This window comes from Ipomoea nil, unplaced genomic scaffold (assembly GCF_001879475.1).
Source record: "Ipomoea nil cultivar Tokyo-kokei standard unplaced genomic scaffold, Asagao_1.1 scaffold2381, whole genome shotgun sequence".
Lineage (NCBI taxonomy): Eukaryota > Viridiplantae > Streptophyta > Magnoliopsida > Solanales > Convolvulaceae > Ipomoea > Ipomoea nil.
In genome coordinates, this window is record NW_017618809.1 from 1 (window position 1) to 22,159 (window position 22,159).

General features: G+C 41.8%; 2 long non-coding RNA genes across 2 annotated transcripts; both read left to right on the forward strand.

Annotated features, from left to right (window-relative positions):
- The first annotated feature begins 1,214 nt into the window (after window positions 1-1,214).
- On the forward strand, window positions 1,215-5,547 carry LOC109152106. Its single transcript, XR_002049351.1, has 3 exons — window positions 1,215-1,525; window positions 3,743-3,868; window positions 5,158-5,547. It is a non-coding gene; the product is annotated as an uncharacterized LOC109152106 (long non-coding RNA).
- A 3,946-nt stretch (window positions 5,548-9,493) lies between these two features.
- LOC109152105 lies at window positions 9,494-13,814 on the forward strand. Its single transcript, XR_002049350.1, has 3 exons — window positions 9,494-9,804; window positions 12,020-12,145; window positions 13,425-13,814. It is a non-coding gene; the product is annotated as an uncharacterized LOC109152105 (long non-coding RNA).
- The last annotated feature ends 8,345 nt before the right edge of the window (window positions 13,815-22,159 follow it).

The window sequence follows — 22,159 nt, forward strand, 5'->3', positions numbered from 1 at the left end:
ATGCTGAGTCTCTGTACGTCTGGGTAACTGCCGATCTCAACTGGAAGTGTGATCGATCCTTCCGCCTCCACCGAGTCCCCTGTGAAACCGGCGAGGGGAGTTTTGACAGGACTCAGCTGTTCCCGAGTCATTCCCATTTTGATGAAGGTTTCTAGGTACAGCACATTGACGCTGCTTCGGTGTCTACCAGGATTCGTCGAACGACAACGCCATTGATGTCCATAGCTATAACCAACGCATCTCGATGCGGTGTTTCACCGGCTGGTAAATCTCGGTCGGTAAACACAATGGGCTCTCGACACACCTTTTTAGGGTTCTCCTCGCGCCAGTACACCGTTCCGACGTATAACTGGCGGGCCCAGGCTTTTCTGGTGTTCGTTGAGTCACCACCTTCCGGCCCGCCGACTATCATGTTGATAACCGGCTTCTGACGCCACTGAGCCTCCTCCTCTTCGGGAGGTCCAACTCAACCTTTGGCTGGTGGGTGCACCTTTCAGTAAAATGTATGCCTATCTCGGAGATAATGCGAGTACTCGGAACCTTTTTGGTATTCTCCCCTCTGGGTGTTCAATCGTCTGTCCTTTTACAAGAATGGAGGAGCCTTTATATAGTGGCTCCTCCTCTACCGACTTGAAGGCCTTTAATGGCCGACTTCAAGGCTAATTAAGATACGGAGCCGTTGGACGCCATTACTCGGTCGACCAACGGCTCTCCCAGGCTTGTAACGGCCTGACCGAGTCCTGCTTTCAATGTCTTAACGGCTCCCTTTTAAACGAACCTCTTCAATGCTCTCAACGGCCTCCTTGAGCCGAGTCCTTTCCTGGGCTTGGGCCTCGGTCGACTCCTTGTCTCGGCCTAAGCTCCTACTGGACTCCTCTTAGCAGCTCTGAACTGGGCCCCGTGCTTGGGCCTGGGCAGACTCCCGGACTCGGCCCAATTGCTCTTCGGGCTCCTCTCGACTCTGGCCCAGTTCTCCTATCTATTTTCTTTGGGCCCCTATCTCTTGGGCCGGGGTCCTCACCCCATCAATGATAATTCAAAAGTATCATCGCTTTAAGAAATTGCAAAACATAATTTTAACTAATTTTGTAAATTTGGTTACTTACAAATATTTTAATATTAGACATAAGTTTCGCGCGATGCGCGTACAAAATGCTAGTATGTATTATAATTATACAAAAGGGCCAAACCCAGTAAATCACGTATTGCCCTATTGGCCCTATTCGCCTAAACCAAACCAGTAAACCCTCTGTCTCTCAATCGCTCAAAGACTCGGAACCTTAAATGCAGGCGCAACCGCAGCCCTCTCTGCCTCCCTCTGTCTCTCAATCGCAATCGCGGGCTCGCAGCCCTCTCTCGAAGACTCGAACTGATGGCTCGTCCTTAATCGCGAACCGTAAATCGCAGGTCGCCGCTCACCGCCTCACGCCGGAGTCGAGTCGCCGGTCGCCGGAGTCGCCGGAGTCGCCGTTCGCCGGAGTCCATAAATCCAGGTCTCCAGAATTTCAATAATCAAATATTCAAGGTAATTTCTAATTTTATATAATTCTATTTGTTCACTTTAAATTTTGTATTTAAAAAAATCATATGAATTACTGCTTTTAAGGGTGTGAAACCTTTCCTTCGTCTTTCAAACAAATAAACGATTTCATCGCCTTCCCTTCCCCATCGTTCGTAACTGTAACAAAAAAGATAACTCAACACCAAGTTGGTATCCACTTCTTACGAAGTGCCTTCGTAAGAAGTGCTCGAGTTCGACTCTCGAGGCATATTTATATGTCGAAGATTCCAGTCCTGTCGAAGGCTAAGTCCCTGATATAGCTCAGTTGACTAGTTTCAGTCTAGTGCCAATTCAAAGGAGAAGGCCCACAAACCTAAGATCCCAAACTGAAGGTGGAACAGGTCCCAAAGCGAACAACAAAGTTGGATGGAAAGACAGATAGCAAAAGCATAAGACGAAGCAATAAGTATAGTTGGCTTAAGTCGACCAAAAGTCGTTGCTTGCCTATTTCAGTAGGAAATTTGAACAGCTTCGCCTTCTTTGAACCTGAGAAAGCAGCTTTGCTTTTGAATCTTAGACTTCAACCACTGGCACTGGCTCACCGCCTACGGCCACTTTACAGTAGCTTCCTAGGGACTCTCTTTCTTCCATAGAGAAGGAACTTATCCTTAGACTTTTGGAGCTTTGGCTTTGGTTTGGACCTGTACTAGTCCGAGAAGTGAGAGCACCAGGTTGGAAGATGCTGGTTCGAGAGGACCCGGAAGAATGCTAGTAAGAAGGAGGCTAGTTTGCTAGGTTGTAGATCTTCTCCCTTATTCTAGTAGAGAGGAATCCCCTCAATAAAAATAATATCTTTCTCTACGCCGTCAAAAGCCTAATTGAGACAAATCAGCTCTTAGAGTTCTCCGGTCTTTGCTCTTGAAGATCCGCTCTTGAGAACCTCTATCTCTTTCTTCAAAGCCTCATTCGAAGCCAGTCAGTCAGTCTTAGAGTATATTACCCGCAAGTTCATCTTCTTTGATAGTATTAATATCCTATCCTGTCTATAATAGTTTATTAGACAGCCTCAGCAATCCAAGTTCCAGCTGGTTCTCAAACTTCAGAGGTAACCTTACTTGGTAGAGCTCAATCCCAAAATCAGCAGCAAGGTGGAAATTTCTATCAACGGAAAAATTAGTCTTGGCTAAGCCTTAGGCTAGTGAGTCCAAAGAGGCAGAGTCCAAGCAAGGCAATCTTAATTGGCATACTTCACTAAATCAGTCTAAGCCGGAAAGCTGGCAAAGTCTAGCTGCGTATTTCCTTAAGTCAAAAAGTCAAGCGGGTCGGCGTATAATTAGGGGTTGGAGGCTGTTTCGGGCTTGTATTCTTACTGAGCGAGAGTTGGACTCAGGGCTCTTTCTCGTCAAAGCAACTTTATTGATGAATATATATATTCAATCCATCCAGCCAATAGGTATACTGCACAGCAACCTACTCTCGATGACAAAATGAAAGCATAAGCAAGAAGTTTTAGCAAAGGACTTGGGTAAATCATCATTTCCTTTCTGTGCTAGGAAGACTTTCATTCGCAGTCGTAAGGCCGACATGTCTTCATCCCGAAATAAGTTGATGCGGAATCTCGTCTCTTTGAAAGGTAACTTGAATTAGCAGTCGGACTGTGAACCATTTTCACTCGTTAGACCTCCCAATATAATTGATTTGAAGGACCGACGGAGCGCTAACTAGGAAGTCTTTACCGAGAGGCGTAGCAGAACACTAACCCAATCTCGAATAGAAAGAACGAAAAAAAACTACAAATCAATTGAAATAAACTGTGTTGTATCTGTGATTATGTGTTAGTGTTACTGACTTAGTGTGTTAGTTCATAACTTCATACGAATATGTTAGTTCATAACTCTGTGTTATTAACTCTGGTTAATTCATATAATATGTTAGTTCATTCTAGAATATGTTTAAGTAATTTAGTTTATTGAATTAAGTACACACTAATTCACAATGTTAGTTTATTCACTGTTAGTTTATTTCAGCACACACTAATGTTAGTTTTTTTTTTTTTTTGAAAGGACACTAATGTTAGTTTATTAAATGTTAGTTTATTAAGTACATACTAATGTTAGTTCATTCACTGTTTCATTATTTCACCTTTTAATTTTAGTATTAAATTCTTTTTTTAATTTTAGATTGGCAGTATGTGGAAGCATGCTTATTTTTATTTTTTTTTTTAATAATGAACTATGGCAGATAAGTAGATTGGCAGTAAGCAGTATGGTTGTATGGGCGTATGGCTATGACTTGTGAATTTTGAAGACCATGAAGTTCATATTGTTTGTTTATTTAGTATGTTTTGTGAAGACTATGAAGTTCATGGTAAGTTAGATAACCATTTATTAGTATAAACCATTTATTGTGAAGACTATGAAGCATGAAAATATGAAATTATGAAGTTCACTCTCGGTTTTTCGGTTACCGAAATAACCGACCAAAACCGACATAATCGGTTTCAGTCGGTTATATGTGTATGTTCGGTCAGTTACATAGGTTAAAAAAACACCGTTATTTTTTCGGTTATCGGTCGGTTATTAACCGTAACCGACCGATGCTCACCCCTAGGTAGTGGTCTGTAGTTTCCCGTTCGGGAGAGTCAGAACTGATAAGGGGAGGGGTAGGAAGTGGTCTAGATCGGGTATATGGAATGGGCTCAGTATATTTGGCTTAGTTATATGTAAATAACTTAAATAGGCAAATTATTGTGTGGACCATGGTCCACGTAGTGTTGTATGGACCATAAAAGAAAATATATTTTTAATGTACTAAAAGTACATTATTTGTGTACTGAATGTACATTATATAAAATAATGTACTTTTAGTTTTTAAATAATGTACTTTTCATGAATACAAAGTACATTTTTAATATACTAAAAGTACATTATTTGTGTACTAAATGTACATTATTTTATTGTATACAAAATATGGTCCATACAATAATGATTTGACTTAAATAGAGTTGGGCTGGCAGTTGGCCCTTTTCTTTTTTTCTTTTATTTTTGAGAATTTTTGAGATAACCCTTAGCTAGGCTAATACACTATGATATATATTGTTTGTTTGTGTGTGTGTGTGTGTGTAATATATATATATATATATATATATATATATATATATATATATATATAATATATATATATATATATATATATATATATATATATATGTACATGACATGTTTATGTATAATTGTAATTGTTATAAATATTAATTAATTTTTTTAGAGAGTTATATTCTAACCATTGTTAATTTGTTTGTTTATTTTGTAATTGGTTGTGTGCATATGTTGGTTATTTGTGTGTCCTCATTTGTCTAAATTTATTTTTATGTCCTTTTCCCTTTCAGAGAATAATAATTTTCAATCATATGAGAAAAATAATCTTATTACTACTGTATAAGTCTTATCCGTGCATCGCACGGGTACAATACTAGTTTAGTAAATATTTCGACGGAATTAACGACAAAATTTATTCCGTCACGATTTATTTTTTAAATTTTATTTCTCCCCACTCTTTAAACAGCGTCTCATTAGGGAATTTATTTTTTAATTTTGTTTTTGTTTATTTTATTTTATTTTATTTTTTAATTAACGAGGGAATTTATTTTATTTCAGCCCTTATTTACTAAAATTAATAAAAGAAGCTGAGACTCCAAATGAGACAGAGACGCTTCCCCATTCAGCCTAATTCAATTCTGCGGATTGAAGCTTCCGCCGACCGCTGACCACGACTGCCAACCACGACCAGCCTTGTCACAGCCGGCAGCCCACTCACCAGCGTTCAACAGCCACCGTAACAGCAGGTCAGGCAGCGTCTGAAATTAGTGATAACGCTGTTTTTCCTTTCCTTTTTTTTCCCCCAAATTATGTGTGTTTTTGCTTTGCTTTCCTGTTGCTTATAAAAAAATGTGGTTGCTATTGTTATGATTTTGATGTGCTTCACTGGTGAAAGCAGAAGATATTGATGTTTTTTTATGCCTTTTCAAATTGCATTCTTATCTAACTGCTCATGTGGTTGACTGTAGAACAAAACACACACACCTTAAGTCTAGTTTGATTATTTGTTGTTTGATTTATTGTTGTTGTTTGATTTGTTGAATGTTCAGTCTTCACTGATCTTTAATAAAGACTTAACTAGTTATAGTTTAAGAATATAAATTTATAATAAACTAATTAATATGAGTTAATTATCATGTAAATAATAAAAGTCGTTACAAGTATAGATTTATAGAATAGATACTATCTTATAAAGAATTACAAGTGTTTATGAAAAATATAATTAATATGAAGTTTGAGAAAAAGAAAAAAGAAAACACATGTATACAGGGTAATAATAAAATCAAATTAAAGTGAAAGTAATGAAGAAGACTGCGGAATGGTTTATTCAAATGGTAGTCTACAGTCTAACAGATGAGCAGGGAAACTTTTCACATATTTGTTAAGGTCAAACACGGGGAGATGTCTCTCCATTTTATGATTTACAAAAATTGTATAAGGCAGGGAAACTTTCATTTGGTAAACTGAGACATCATATTTTATGAAAATCACAAGGATGAAAAGTAAATAATTTGCATCTTTAATTCTTTATAACTGGTAGCTAGTCTGTGACAATTCTTGATATGAAATTATGAATATCTCACACCGGATTACAAATGGAAGAGATGGATTTATTCACTTTATGCACTTGAATCTATATAGAGTCATCCGGGCATTCTTTGCCTCGCATGTGCCTGAGATTTGCCCGACTACTAACTTAGAGTCAGTCTTGACTCGTAACCTCTCGACCCCTAAGGCCCTGGCGATTCGGAGGCCGTTTAACACAGCTTCGTACTCGGCCTCGTTGTTGGAGGCTTGGAACAGATAGCTCAGGGCATAATACAGTCGGAATCCTTCGGGGGTGATGAGCACAACACCTCCTCCGCAGTGCTGTCGACTTCGATGCTCCGTCCGCATGCATTTCCCACCATTCGCCTAGGCAGCTCTCCACGGCGCGTTCCTTTTCTTCCTCACTCGCGGTGCATTCGACCAAAAAATCGGCCAAGGCCTGACCCTTTATAGAAGGCCGGGGCTGGTATTCAATCCCGTATTGGGTTAGTTCTACGGCCCATTTTACCAGGCGGCCGGATGACGATGGGTTTCGCAAAACTCTTCCGAGAGGCTGGTCTGTCAGTACTCGAACGGTGTGCGCTTGGAAGTAGGGCGCCAACTTGCGCACGGTAATCACCAACGCGTATACAATTTTTTCCAAGGCGGTATACCTTGACTCGGCAGCCTTCAGAGACCGGCTTACGTAGTAAACCGGGTGCTGGACTCGCTCTTCCTCTCGGACCAACACCGAACTCACCGCCTTGCAAGAGGCGGCTAAGTACAGAAACAAGGGCTCGCCCGCCTGGGGGGTAGACAATACCGGGGGTGTCGAGAGGTATTGTTTCAATTCTTCAAACGACTGCTGGCACTCCGGGGTCCAAGCGAATCCTTCCTTCTTCTTCATGGCTTCGAAGAAGGGCACGGTCTTATCTGCCGCCTTGCTTAGGAAGCGGCTAAGGGCGGCCAATCGGCCGGTCAGCCGTTGCAGGTCTTTTATAGTGCTGGGAGGCTGCATGTCGACGATGGCCTGTACTTTCTCAGGGTTAGGCTCGATACCTCGCTTGGTGACCATGTAACCCAGGAACTTTCCACCTTGCACGGCGAACGCGCATTTCTTAGGGTTCAGCCGGAGGTTGTACCTTAACATTACTTTGAAGCAGTCGGCCAAGTCTTCTGCGTGTTTGCTCTCCTCTCGGCTCTTGACGAGCATGTCGTCGACGTACGCGGCCATCGATTTTCCCAACAGGTGCTGAAACAATCGGGCCACCATTCGGGTATACGTGGCTCCGGCGTTCTTGAGGCCAAATGGCATGACTCGGTAACAATAAACTCCGTCCGGTGTCAGAAACGCGGTCTTTTCTTCGTCCGCCGAGTGCATGAATATCTTATGGTACCCCCTAAAGGCGTCCATAAAGCTCAACAGCGCCGACCCCGCCGTCTCGTCGACCAGTTGATCGATCCGAGGTAAGGGGAACGGATCTTTTGGGCAGGCCTTATTAAGGTCGGTGTAATCCACGCACATCCGCCACGCCGGGGGCTTGGGTACAAGGACCACATTCGCCAACCACTCCGGGTACTTAACTTCGCGGACGTGTCCGGCTGCGAGTAGCGTGCTCACTTCCTTCTTCACAAATTCTCTTTGGTCGTTGGCCAGGTATCGCTTCTTCTGCACAACCGGTCGATGCCCGGGATCCACAGCGAGTCTGTGCGATATTATCGATCGGTCGACGCCTGGCATGTCCTCCGGGCACCAGGCGAAGACCATCCGGTGTTCCCGGAGCACCTTTATAATTTCTTCCTTTACTTCCTCGGGGAGGCCGACTCCAATTCGGACTCGTCGGTCCGGCTGCGTGGAGTCGATCTCGACTTCTTCCAACTCGACGGCAGGCTCCGGACGTGGTATTATCGTCCTTTTTGGGGGCCTCTCGGTGATCTCATGGACCTGTATCTCGCGTTTGCCCATCCCCTTACATGCCTGTAGGTAGCAGTCGCGGGCGACCTTACGGTCACAGCGCACCGTGCCTATTCCGTTTGGCGTGAGGAATTTTAAACAAAGATGCTCAATTGAAATCAACGCTCCTAGATCCTCGAGACCCGGTCGGCCGAGTATAGCGTTATGCGAACAGGCCAGATTCACCACAATGAACTTCATGCTGAGTCTCTGTACGTCTGGGTAACTGCCGATCTCAACTGGAAGTGTGATCGATCCTTCCGCCTCCACCGAGTCCCCTGTGAAACCGGCGAGGGGAGTTTTGACAGGACTCAGCTGTTCCCGAGTCATTCCCATTTTGATGAAGGTTTCTAGGTACAGCACATTGACGCTGCTTCCGGTGTCTACCAGGATTCGTCGAACGACAACGCCATTGATGTCCATAGCTATAACCAACGCATCTCGATGCGGTGTTTCACCGGCTGGTAAATCTCGGTCGGTAAACACAATGGGCTCTCGACACACCTTTTTAGGGTTCTCCTCGCGCCAGTACACCGTTCCGACGTATAACTGGCGGGCCCAGGCTTTTCTGGTGTTCGTTGAGTCACCACCTTCCGGCCCGCCGACTATCATGTTGATAACCGGCTTCTGACGCCACTGAGCCTCCTCCTCTTCGGGAGGTCCAACTCAACCTTTGGCTGGTGGGTGCACCTTTCAGTAAAATGTATGCCTATCTCGGAGATAATGCGAGTACTCGGAACCTTTTTGGTATTCTCCCCCTCTGGGTGTTCAATCGTCTGTCCTTTTACAAGAATGGAGGAGCCTTTATATAGTGGCTCCTCCTCTACCGACTTGAAGGCCTTTAATGGCCGACTTCAAGGCTAATTAAGATACGGAGCCGTTGGACGCCATTACTCGGTCGACCAACGGCTCTCCCAGGCTTGTAACGGCCTGACCGAGTCCTGCTTTCAATGTCTTAACGGCTCCCTTTTAAACGAACCTCTTCAATGCTCTCAACGGCTCCTTGAGCCGAGTCCTTTCCTGGGCTTGGGCCTCGGTCGACTCCTTGTCTCGGCCTAAGCTCCTACTGGACTCCTCTTAGCAGCTCTGAACTGGGCCCCGTGCTTGGGCCTGGGCCGACTCCCGGACTCGGCCCAATTGCTCTTCGGGCTCCTCTCGACTCTGGCCCAGTTCTCCTATCTATTTTCTTTGGGCCCCTATCTCTTGGGCCGGGGTCCTCACCCCATCAATGATAATTCAAAAGTATCACCGCTTTAAGAAATTGCAAAACATAATTTTAACTAATTTTGTAAATTTGGTTACTTACAAATATTTTAATATTAGACATAAGTTTCGCGCGATGCGCGTACAAAATGCTAGTATGTATTATAATTATACAAAAGGGCCAAAACCAGTAATCACGTATTGCCCTATTGGCCCTATTCGCCTAAACCAAACCAGTAAACCCTCTGTCTCTCAATCGCTCAAAGACTCGGAACCTTAAATGCAGGCGCAACCGCAGCCCTCTCTGCCTCCCTCTGTCTCTCAATCGCAATCGCGGGCTCGCAGCCCTCTCTCGAAGACTCGAACTGATGGCTCGTCCTTAATCGCGAACCGTAAATCGCAGGTCGCCGCTCACCGCCTCACGCCGGAGTCGAGTCGCCGGTCGCCGGAGTCGCCGGAGTCGCCGTTCGCCGGAGTCCATAAATCCAGGTCTCCAGAATTTCAATAATCAAATATTCAAGGTAATTTCTAATTTTATATAATTCTATTTGTTCACTTTAAATTTTGTATTTAAAAAAATCATATGAATTACTGCTTTTAAGGGTGTGAAACCTTTCCTTCGTCTTTCAAACAAATAAACGATTTCATCGCCTTCCCTTCCCCATCGTTCGTAACTGTAACAAAAAAGATAACTCAACACCAAGTTGGTATCCACTTCTTACGAAGTGCCTTCGTAAGAAGTGCTCGAGTTCGACTCTCGAGGCATATTTATATGTTGAAGATTCCAGTCCTGTCGAAGGCTAAGTCCCTGATATAGCTCAGTTGACTAGTTTCAGTCTAGTGCCAATTCAAAGGAGAAGGCCCACAAACCTAAGATCCCAAACTGAAGGTGGAACAGGTCCCAAAGCGAACAACAAAGTTGGATGGAAAGACAGATAGCAAAAGCATAAGACGAAGCAATAAGTATAGTTGGCTTAAGTCGACCAAAAGTCGTTGCTTGCCTATTTCAGTAGGAAATTTGAACAGCTTCGCCTTCTTTGAACCTGAGAAAGCAGCTTTGCTTTTGAATCTTAGACTTCAACCACTGGCACTGGCTCACCGCCTACGGCCACTTTACAGTAGCTTCCTAGGGACTCTCTTTCTTCCATAGAGAAGGAACTTATCCTTAGACTTTTGGAGCTTTGGCTTTGGTTTGGACCTGTACTAGTCCGAGAAGTGAGAGCACCAGGTTGGAAGATGCTGGTTCGAGAGGACCCGGAAGAATGCTAGTAAGAAGGAGGCTAGTTTGCTAGGTTGTAGATCTTCTCCCTTATTCTAGTAGAGAGGAATCCCCTCAATAAAAATAATATCTTTCTCTACGCCGTCAAAAGCCTAATTGAGACAAATCAGCTCTTAGAGTTCTCCGGTCTTTGCTCTTGAAGATCCGCTCTTGAGAACCTCTATCTCTTTCTTCAAAGCCTCATTCGAAGCCAGTCAGTCAGTCTTAGAGTATATTACCCGCAAGTTCATCTTCTTTGATAGTATTAATATCCTATCCTGTCTATAATAGTTTATTAGACAGCCTCAGCAATCCAAGTTCCAGCTGGTTCTCAAACTTCAGAGGTAACCTTACTTGGTAGAGCTCAATCCCAAAATCAGCGGCAAGGTGGAAATTTCTATCAACGGAAAAATTAGTCTTGGCTAAGCCTTAGGCTAGTGAGTCCAAAGAGGCAGAGTCCAAGCAAGGCAATCTTAATTGGCATACTTCACTAAATCAGTCTAAGCCGGAAAGCTGGCAAAGTCTAGCTGCGTATTTCCTTAAGTCAAAAAGTCAAGCGGGTCGGCGTATAATTAGGGGTTGGAGGCTGTTTCGGGCTTGTATTCTTACTGAGCGAGAGTTGGACTCAGGGCTCTTTCTCGTCAAAGCAACTTTATTGATGAATATATATATTCAATCCATCCAGCCAATAGGTATACTGCACACCAACCTACTCTCGATGACAAAATGAAAGCATAAGCAAGAAGTTTTAGCAAAGGACTTGGGTAAATCATCATTTCCTTTCTGTGCTAGGAAGACTTTCATTCGCAGTCGTAAGGCCGACATGTCTTCATCCCGAAATAAGTTGATGCGGAATCTCGTCTCTTTGAAAGGTAACTTGAATTAGCAGTCGGACTGTGAACCATTTTCACTCGTTAGACCTCCCAATATAATTGATTTGAAGGACCGACGGAGCGCTAACTAGGAAGTCTTTACCGAGAGGCGTAGCAGAACACTAACCCAATCTCGAATAGAAAGAACGAAAAAAAACTACAAATCAATTGAAATAAACTGTGTTGTATCTGTGATTATGTGTTAGTGTTACTGACTTAGTGTGTTAGTTCATAACTTCATACGAATATGTTAGTTCATAACTCTGTGTTATTAACTCTGGTTAATTCATATAATATGTTAGTTTATTCTAGAATATGTTTAAGTAATTTAGTTTATTGAATTAAGTACACACTAATTCACAATGTTAGTTTATTCACTGTTAGTTTATTTCAGCACACACTAATGTTAGTTTTTTTTTTTTTGAAAGGACACTAATGTTAGTTTATTAAATGTTAGTTTATTAAGTACATACTAATGTTAGTTCATTCACTGTTTCATTATTTCACCTTTTAATTTTAGTATTAAATTCTTTTTTTAATTTTAGATTGGCAGTATGTGGAAGCATGCTTATTTTTATTTTTTTTTTTAATAATGAACTATGGCAGATAAGTAGATTGGCAGTAAGCAGTATGGTTGTATGGGCGTATGGCTATGACTTGTGAATTTTGAAGACCATGAAGTTCATATTGTTTGTTTATTTAGTATGTTTTGTGAAGACTATGAAGTTCATGGTAAGTTAGATAACCATTTATTAGTATAAACCATTTATTGTGAAGACTATGAAGCATGAAAATATGAAATTATGAAGTTCACTCTCGGTTTTTCGGTTACCGAAATAACCGACCAAAACCGACATAATCGGTTTCAGTCGGTTATATGTGTATGTTCGGTCAGTTACATAGGTTAAAAAAACACCGTTATTTTTTCGGTTATCGGTCGGTTATTAACCGTAACCGACCGATGCTCACCCCTAGGTAGTGGTCTGTAGTTTCCCGTTCGGGAGAGTCAGAACTGATAAGGGGAGGGGTAGGAAGTGGTCTAGATCGGGTATATGGAATGGGCTCAGTATATTTGGCTTAGTTATATGTAAATAACTTAAATAGGCAAATTATTGTGTGGACCATGGTCCACGTAGTGTTGTATGGACCATAAAAGAAAATATATTTTTAATGTACTAAAAGTACATTATTTGTGTACTGAATGTACATTATATAAAATAATGTACTTTTAGTTTTTAAATAATGTACTTTTCATGAATACAAAGTACATTTTTAATATACTAAAAGTACATTATTTGTGTACTAAATGTACATTATTTTATTGTATACAAAATATGGTCCATACAATAATGATTTGACTTAAATAGAGTTGGGCTGGCAGTTGGCCCTTTTCTTTTTTTCTTTTATTTTTGAGAATTTTTGAGATAACCCTTAGCTAGGCTAATACACTATGATATATATTGTTTGTTTGTGTGTGTGTGTGTGTGTATATATATATATATATATATATATATATATATATATATATATATATATATATATATATATATATATATATATATATGTACATGACATGTTTATGTATAATTGTAATTGTTATAAATATTAATTAATTTTTTTAGAGAGTTATATTCTAACCATTGTTAATTTGTTTGTTTATTTTGTAATTGGTTGTGTGCATATGTTGGTTATTTGTGTGTCCTCATTTGTCTAAATTTATTTTTATGTCCTTTTCCCTTTCAGAGAATAATAATTTTCAATCATATGAGAAAAATAATCTTATTACTACTGTATAAGTCTTATCCGTGCATCGCACGGGTACAATACTAGTTTAGTAAATATTTCGACGGAATTAACGACAAAATTTATTCCGTCACGATTTATTTTTTAAATTTTATTTCTCCCCACTCTTTAAACAGCGTCTCATTAGGGAATTTATTTTTTAATTTTGTTTTTGTTTATTTTATTTTATTTTATTTTTTAATTAACGAGGGAATTTATTTTATTTCAGCCCTTATTTACTAAAATTAATAAAAGAAGCTGAGACTCCAAATGAGACAGAGACGCTTCCCCATTCAGCCTAATTCAATTCTGCGGATTGAAGCTTCCGCCGACCGCTGACCACGACTGCCAACCACGACCAGCCTTGTCACAGCCGGCAGCCCACTCACCAGCGTTCAACAGCCACCGTAACAGCAGGTCAGGCAGCGTCTGAAATTAGTGATAACGCTGTTTTTCCTTTCCTTTTTTTTCCCCCAAATTATGTGTGTTTTTGCTTTGCTTTCCTGTTGCTTATAAAAAAATGTGGTTGCTATTGTTATGATTTTGATGTGCTTCACTGGTGAAAGCAGAAGATATTGATGTTTTTTTATGCCTTTTCAAATTGCATTCTTATCTAACTGCTCATGTGGTTGACTGTAGAACAAAACACACACACCTTAAGTCTAGTTTGATTATTTGTTGTTTGATTTATTGTTGTTGTTTGATTTGTTGAATGTTCAGTCTTCACTGATCTTTAATAAAGACTTAACTAGTTATAGTTTAAGAATATAAATTTATAATAAACTAATTAATATGAGTTAATTATCATGTAAATAATAAAAGTCGTTACAAGTATAGATTTATAGAATAGATACTATCTTATAAAGAATTACAAGTGTTTATGAAAAATATAATTAATATGAAGTTTGAGAAAAAGAAAAAAGAAAACACATGTATACAGGGTAATAATAAAATCAAATTAAAGTGAAAGTAATGAAGAAGACTGCGGAATGGTTTATTCAAATGGTAGTCTACAGTCTAACAGATGAGCAGGGAAACTTTTCACATATTTGTTAAGGTCAAACACGGGGAGATGTCTCTCCATTTTATGATTTACAAAAATTGTATAAGGCAGGGAAACTTTCATTTGGTAAACTGAGACATCATATTTTATGAAAATCACAAGGATGAAAAGTAAATAATTTGCATCTTTAATTCTTTATAACTGGTAGCTAGTCTGTGACAATTCTTGATATGAAATTATGAATATCTCACACCGGATTACAAATGGAAGAGATGGATTTATTCACTTTATGCACTTGAATCTATATAGAGTCATCCGGGCATTCTTTGCCTCGCATGTGCCTGAGATTTGCCCGACTACTAACTTAGAGCCAGTCTTGACTCGTAACCTCTCGACCCCTAAGGCCCTGGCGATTCGGAGGCCGTTTAACACAGCTTCGTACTCGGCCTCGTTGTTGGAGGCTTGGAACAGATAGCTCAGGGCATAATACAGTCGGAATCCTTCGGGGGTGATGAGCACAACACCTCCTCCGCAGTGCTGTCGACTCGATGCTCCGTCCGCATGCATTTCCCACCATTCGCCTAGGCAGCTCTCCACGGCGCGTTCCTTTTCTTCCTCACTCGCGGTGCATTCGACCAAAAAATCGGCCAAGGCCTGACCCTTTATAGAAGGCCGGGGCTGGTATTCAATCCCGTATTGGGTTAGTTCTACGGCCCATTTTACCAGGCGGCCGGATGACGATGGGTTTCGCAAAACTCTTCCGAGAGGCTGGTCTGTCAGTACTCGAACGGTGTGCGCTTGGAAGTAGGGCGCCAACTTGCGCACGGTAATCACCAACGCGTATACAATTTTTTCCAAGGCGGTATACCTTGACTCGGCAGCCTTCAGAGACCGGCTTACGTAGTAAACCGGGTGCTGGACTCGCTCTTCCTCTCGGACCAACACCGAACTCACCGCCTTGCAAGAGGCGGCTAAGTACAGAAACAAGGGCTCGCCCGCCTGGGGGGTAGACAATACCGGGGGTGTCGAGAGGTATTGTTTCAATTCTTCAAACGACTGCTGGCACTCCGGGGTCCAAGCGAATCCTTCCTTCTTCTTCATGGCTTCGAAGAAGGGCACGGTCTTATCTGCCGCCTTGCTTAGGAAGCGGCTAAGGGCGGCCAATCGGCCGGTCAGCCGTTGCAGGTCTTTTATAGTGCTGGGAGGCTGCATGTCGACGATGGCCTGTACTTTCTCAGGGTTAGGCTCGATACCTCGCTTGGTGACCATGTAACCCAGGAACTTTCCACCTTGCACGGCGAACGCGCATTTCTTAGGGTTCAGCCGGAGGTTGTACCTTAACATTACTTTGAAGCAGTCGGCCAAGTCTTCTGCGTGTTTGCTCTCCTCTCGGCTCTTGACGAGCATGTCGTCGACGTACGCGGCCATCGATTTTCCCAACAGGTGCTGAAACAATCGGGCCACCATTCGGGTATACGTGGCTCCGGCGTTCTTGAGGCCAAATGGCATGACTCGGTAACAATAAACTCCGTCCGGTGTCAGAAACGCGGTCTTTTCTTCGTCCGCCGAGTGCATGAATATCTTATGGTACCCCCTAAAGGCGTCCATAAAGCTCAACAGCGCCGACCCCGCCGTCTCGTCGACCAGTTGATCGATCCGAGGTAAGGGGAACGGATCTTTTGGGCAGGCCTTATTAAGGTCGGTGTAATCCACGCACATCCGCCACGCCGGGGGCTTGGGTACAAGGACCACATTCGCCAACCACTCCGGGTACTTAACTTCGCGGACGTGTCCGGCTGCGAGTAGCGTGCTCACTTCCTTCTTCACAAATTCTCTTTGGTCGTTGGCCAGGTATCGCTTCTTCTGCACAACCGGTCGATGCCCGGGATCCACAGCGAGTCTGTGCGATATTATCGATCGGTCGACGCCTGGCATGTCCTCCGGGCACCAGGCGAAGACCATCCGGTGTTCCCGGAGCACCTTTATAATTTCTTCCTTTACTTCCTCGGGGAGGCCGACTCCAATTCGGACTCGTCGGTCCGGCTGCGTGGAGTCGATCTCGACTTCTTCCAACTCGACGGCAGGCTCCGGACGTGGTATTATCGTCCTTTTTGGGGGCCTCTCGGTGATCTCATGGACCTGTATCTCGCGTTTGCCCATCCCCTTACATGCCTGTAGGTAGCAGTCGCGGGCGACCTTACGGTCACAGCGCACCGTGCCTATTCCGTTTGGCGTGAGGAATTTTAAACAAAGATGCTCAATTGAAATCAACGCTCCTAGATCCTCGAGACCCGGTCGGCCGAGTATAGCGTTATGCGAACAGGCCAGATTCACCACAATGAACTTCATGCTGAGTCTCTGTACGTCTGGGTAACTGCCGATCTCAACTGGAAGTGTGATCGATCCTTCCGCCTCCACCGAGTCCCCTGTGAAACCGGCGAGGGGAGTTTTGACAGGACTCAGCTGTTCCCGAGTCATTCCCATTTTGATGAAGGTTTCTAGGTACAGCACATTGACGCTGCTTCCGGTGTCTACCAGGATTCGTCGAACGACAACGCCATTGATGTCCATAGCTATAACCAACGCATCTCGATGCGGTGTTTCACCGGCTGGTAAATCTCGGTCGGTAAACACAATGGGCTCTCGACACACCTTTTTAGGGTTCTCCTCGCGCCAGTACACCGTTCCGACGTATAACTGGCGGGCCCAGGCTTTTCTGGTGTTCGTTGAGTCACCACCTTCCGGCCCGCCGACTATCATGTTGATAACCGGCTTCTGACGCCACTGAGCCTCCTCCTCTTCGGGAGGTCCAACTCAACCTTTGGCTGGTGGGTGCACCTTTCAGTAAAATGTATGCCTATCTCGGAGATAATGCGAGTACTCGGAACCTTTTTGGTATTCTCCCCCTCTGGGTGTTCAATCGTCTGTCCTTTTACAAGAATGGAGGAGCCTTTATATAGTGGCTCCTCCTCTACCGACTTGAAGGCCTTTAATGGCCGACTTCAAGGCTAATTAAGATACGGAGCCGTTGGACGCCATTACTCGGTCGACCAACGGCTCTCCCAGGCTTGTAACGGCCTGACCGAGTCCTGCTTTCAATGTCTTAACGGCTCCCTTTTAAACGAACCTCTTCAATGCTCTCAACGGCTCCTTGAGCCGAGTCCTTTCCTGGGCTTGGGCCTCGGTCGACTCCTTGTCTCGGCCTAAGCTCCTACTGGACTCCTCTTAGCAGCTCTGAACTGGGCCCCGTGCTTGGGCCTGGGCCGACTCCCGGACTCGGCCCAATTGCTCTTCGGGCTCCTCTCGACTCTGGCCCAGTTCTCCTATCTATTTTCTTTGGGCCCCTATCTCTTGGGCCGGGGTCCTCACCCCATCAATGATAATTCAAAAGTATCACCGCTTTAAGAAATTGCAAAACATAATTTTAACTAATTTTGTAAATTTGGTTACTTACAAATATTTTAATATTAGACATAAGTTTCGCGCGATGCGCGTACAAAATGCTAGTATGTATTATAATTATACAAAAGGGCCAAAACCAGTAATCACGTATTGCCCTATTGGCCCTATTCGCCTAAACCAAACCAGTAAACCCTCTGTCTCTCAATCGCTCAAAGACTCGGAACCTTAAATGCAGGCGCAACCGCAGCCCTCTCTGCCTCCCTCTGTCTCTCAATCGCAATCGCGGGCTCGCAGCCCTCTCTCGAAGACTCGAACTGATGGCTCGTCCTTAATCGCGAACCGTAAATCGCAGGTCGCCGCTCACCGCCTCACGCCGGAGTCGAGTCGCCGGTCGCCGGAGTCGCCGGAGTCGCCGTTCGCCGGAGTCCATAAATCCAGGTCTCCAGAATTTCAATAATCAAATATTCAAGGTAATTTCTAATTTTATATAATTCTATTTGTTCACTTTAAATTTTGTATTTAAAAAAATCATATGAATTACTGCTTTTAAGGGTGTGAAACCTTTCCTTCGTCTTTCAAACAAATAAACGATTTCATCGCCTTCCCTTCCCCATCGTTCGTAACTGTAACAAAAAAGATAACTCAACACCAAGTTGGTATCCACTTCTTACGAAGTGCCTTCGTAAGAAGTGCTCGAGTTCGACTCTCGAGGCATATTTATATGTCGAAGATTCCAGTCCTGTCGAAGGCTAAGTCCCTGATATAGCTCAGTTGACTAGTTTCAGTCTAGTGCCAATTCAAAGGAGAAGGCCCACAAACCTAAGATCCCAAACTGAAGGTGGAACAGGTCCCAAAGCGAACAACAAAGTTGGATGGAAAGACAGATAGCAAAAGCATAAGACGAAGCAATAAGTATAGTTGGCTTAAGTCGACCAAAAGTCGTTGCTTGCCTATTTCAGTAGGAAATTTGAACAGCTTCGCCTTCTTTGAACCTGAGAAAGCAGCTTTGCTTTTGAATCTTAGACTTCAACCACTGGCACTGGCTCACCGCCTACGGCCACTTTACAGTAGCTTCCTAGGGACTCTCTTTCTTCCATAGAGAAGGAACTTATCCTTAGACTTTTGGAGCTTTGGCTTTGGTTTGGACCTGTACTAGTCCGAGAAGTGAGAGCACCAGGTTGGAAGATGCTGGTTCGAGAGGACCCGGAAGAATGCTAGTAAGAAGGAGGCTAGTTTGCTAGGTTGTAGATCTTCTCCCTTATTCTAGTAGAGAGGAATCCCCTCAATAAAAATAATATCTTTCTCTACGCCGTCAAAAGCCTAATTGAGACAAATCAGCTCTTAGAGTTCTCCGGTCTTTGCTCTTGAAGATCCGCTCTTGAGAACCTCTATCTCTTTCTTCAAAGCCTCATTCGAAGCCAGTCAGTCAGTCTTAGAGTATATTACCCGCAAGTTCATCTTCTTTGATAGTATTAATATCCTATCCTGTCTATAATAGTTTATTAGACAGCCTCAGCAATCCAAGTTCCAGCTGGTTCTCAAACTTCAGAGGTAACCTTACTTGGTAGAGCTCAATCCCAAAATCAGCGGCAAGGTGGAAATTTCTATCAACGGAAAAATTAGTCTTGGCTAAGCCTTAGGCTAGTGAGTCCAAAGAGGCAGAGTCCAAGCAAGGCAATCTTAATTGGCATACTTCACTAAATCAGTCTAAGCCGGAAAGCTGGCAAAGTCTAGCTGCGTATTTCCTTAAGTCAAAAAGTCAAGCGGGTCGGCGTATAATTAGGGGTTGGAGGCTGTTTCGGGCTTGTATTCTTACTGAGCGAGAGTTGGACTCAGGGCTCTTTCTCGTCAAAGCAACTTTATTGATGAATATATATATTCAATCCATCCAGCCAATAGGTATACTGCACACCAACCTACTCTCGATGACAAAATGAAAGCATAAGCAAGAAGTTTTAGCAAAGGACTTGGGTAAATCATCATTTCCTTTCTGTGCTAGGAAGACTTTCATTCGCAGTCGTAAGGCCGACATGTCTTCATCCCGAAATAAGTTGATGCGGAATCTCGTCTCTTTGAAAGGTAACTTGAATTAGCAGTCGGACTGTGAACCATTTTCACTCGTTAGACCTCCCAATATAATTGATTTGAAGGACCGACGGAGCGCTAACTAGGAAGTCTTTACCGAGAGGCGTAGCAGAACACTAACCCAATCTCGAATAGAAAGAACGAAAAAAAACTACAAATCAATTGAAATAAACTGTGTTGTATCTGTGATTATGTGTTAGTGTTACTGACTTAGTGTGTTAGTTCATAACTTCATACGAATATGTTAGTTCATAACTCTGTGTTATTAACTCTGGTTAATTCATATAATATGTTAGTTCATTCTAGAATATGTTTAAGTAATTTAGTTTATTGAATTAAGTACACACTAATTCACAATGTTAGTTTATTCACTGTTAGTTTATTTCAGCACACACTAATGTTAGTTTTTTTTTTTTTTTTTTGAAAGGACACTAATGTTAGTTTATTAAATGTTAGTTTATTAAGTACATACTAATGTTAGTTCATTCACTGTTTCATTATTTCACTTTTAATTTTAGTATTAAATTCTTTTTTTAATTTTAGATTGGCAGTATGTGGAAGCATGCTTATTTTTATTTTTTTTTTTAATAATGAACTATGGCAGATAAGTAGATTGGCAGTAAGCAGTATGGTTGTATGGGCGTATGGCTATGACTTGTGAATTTTGAAGACCATGAAGTTCATATTGTTTGTTTATTTAGTATGTTTTTGTGAAGACTATGAAGTTCATGGTAAGTTAGATAACCATTTATTAGTATAAACCATTTATTGTGAAGACTATGAAGCATGAAAATATGAAATTATGAAGTTCACTCTCGGTTTTTCGGTTACCGAAATAACCGACCAAAACCGACATAATCGGTTTCAGTCGGTTATATGTGTATGTTCGGTCAGTTACATAGGTTAAAAAAACACCGTTATTTTTTCGGTTATCGGTCGCGTTATTAACCGTAACCGACCGATGCTCACCCTAGGTAGTGGTCTGTAGTTTCCCGTTCGGGAGAGTCAGAACTGATAAGGGGAGGGGTAGGAAGTGGTCTAGATCGGGTATATGGAATGGGCTCAGTATATTTGGCTAGTTATATGTAATAACTTAAATAGGCAAATTATTGTGTGGACCATGGTCCACCGTAGTGTTGTATGGACCATAAAAGAAAATATATTTTTAATGGTACTAAAAGTACATTATTTGTGTACTGAATGTACATTATATAAAATAATGTACTTTTAGTTTTTAAATAATGTACTTTTCATGAATACAAAGTACATTTTTATATACTAAAAGTACATTATTTGTGTACTAAATGTACATTATTTTATTGTATACAAAATATGGTCCATACAATAATGATTTGACTTAAATAGAGTTGGGCTGGCAGTTGGCCCTTTTCTTTTTTTTCTTTTATTTTTGAGAATTTTTGAGATAACCTTAGCTAGGCTAATACACTATGATATATATTGTTTGTTTGTGTGTGTGGTGTGTTGTATATATATATTATATATATATATAATATATATATATATATATATATATATATATATATATATATATATATATATATATGTACATGACATGTTTATGTATAATTGTAATTGTTATAAATATTAATTAATTTTTTTAGAGAGTTATATTCTAACCATTGTTAATTTGTTTGTTTATTTTGTAATTGGTTGTGTGCATATGTTGGTTATTTGTGTGTCCTCATTTGTCTAAATTTATTTTTATGTCCTTTTCCCTTTCAGAGAATAATAATTTTCAATCATATGAGAAAAATAATCTTATTACTACTGTATAAGTCTTATCCGTGCATCGCACGGGTACAATACTAGTTTAGTAAATATTTCGACGGAATTAACGACAAAATTTATTCCGTCACGATTTATTTTTTAAATTTTATTTCTCCCCACTCTTTAAACAGCGTCTCATTAGGGAATTTATTTTTTAATTTTGTTTTTGTTTATTTTATTTTATTTTATTTTTTAATTAACGAGGGAATTTATTTTATTTCAGCCCTTATTTACTAAAATTAATAAAAGAAGCTGAGACTCCAAATGAGACAGAGACGCTTCCCCATTCAGCCTAATTCAATTCTGCGGATTGAAGCTTCCGCCGACCGCTGACCACGACTGCCAACCACGACCAGCCTGTCACGCCGGCAGCCCACTCACCAGCGTTCAACAGCCACCGTAACAGCAGGTCAGGCAGCGTCTGAAATTAGTGATAACGCTTTTTCCTTTCCTTTTTTCCCCCAAATTATGTGTGTTTTTGCTTTGCTTTCCTCCTGTTGCTTATAAAAAAATGTGGTTGCTATTGTTATGATTTTGATGTGCTTCACTGGTGAAAGCAGAAGATATTGATGTTTTTTATGCCTTTTCAAATTGCATTCTTATCTAACTGCTCATGTGGTTGACTGTAGAACAAAACACACACACCTTAAGTCTAGTTTGATTATTTGTTGTTTGATTTATTGTTG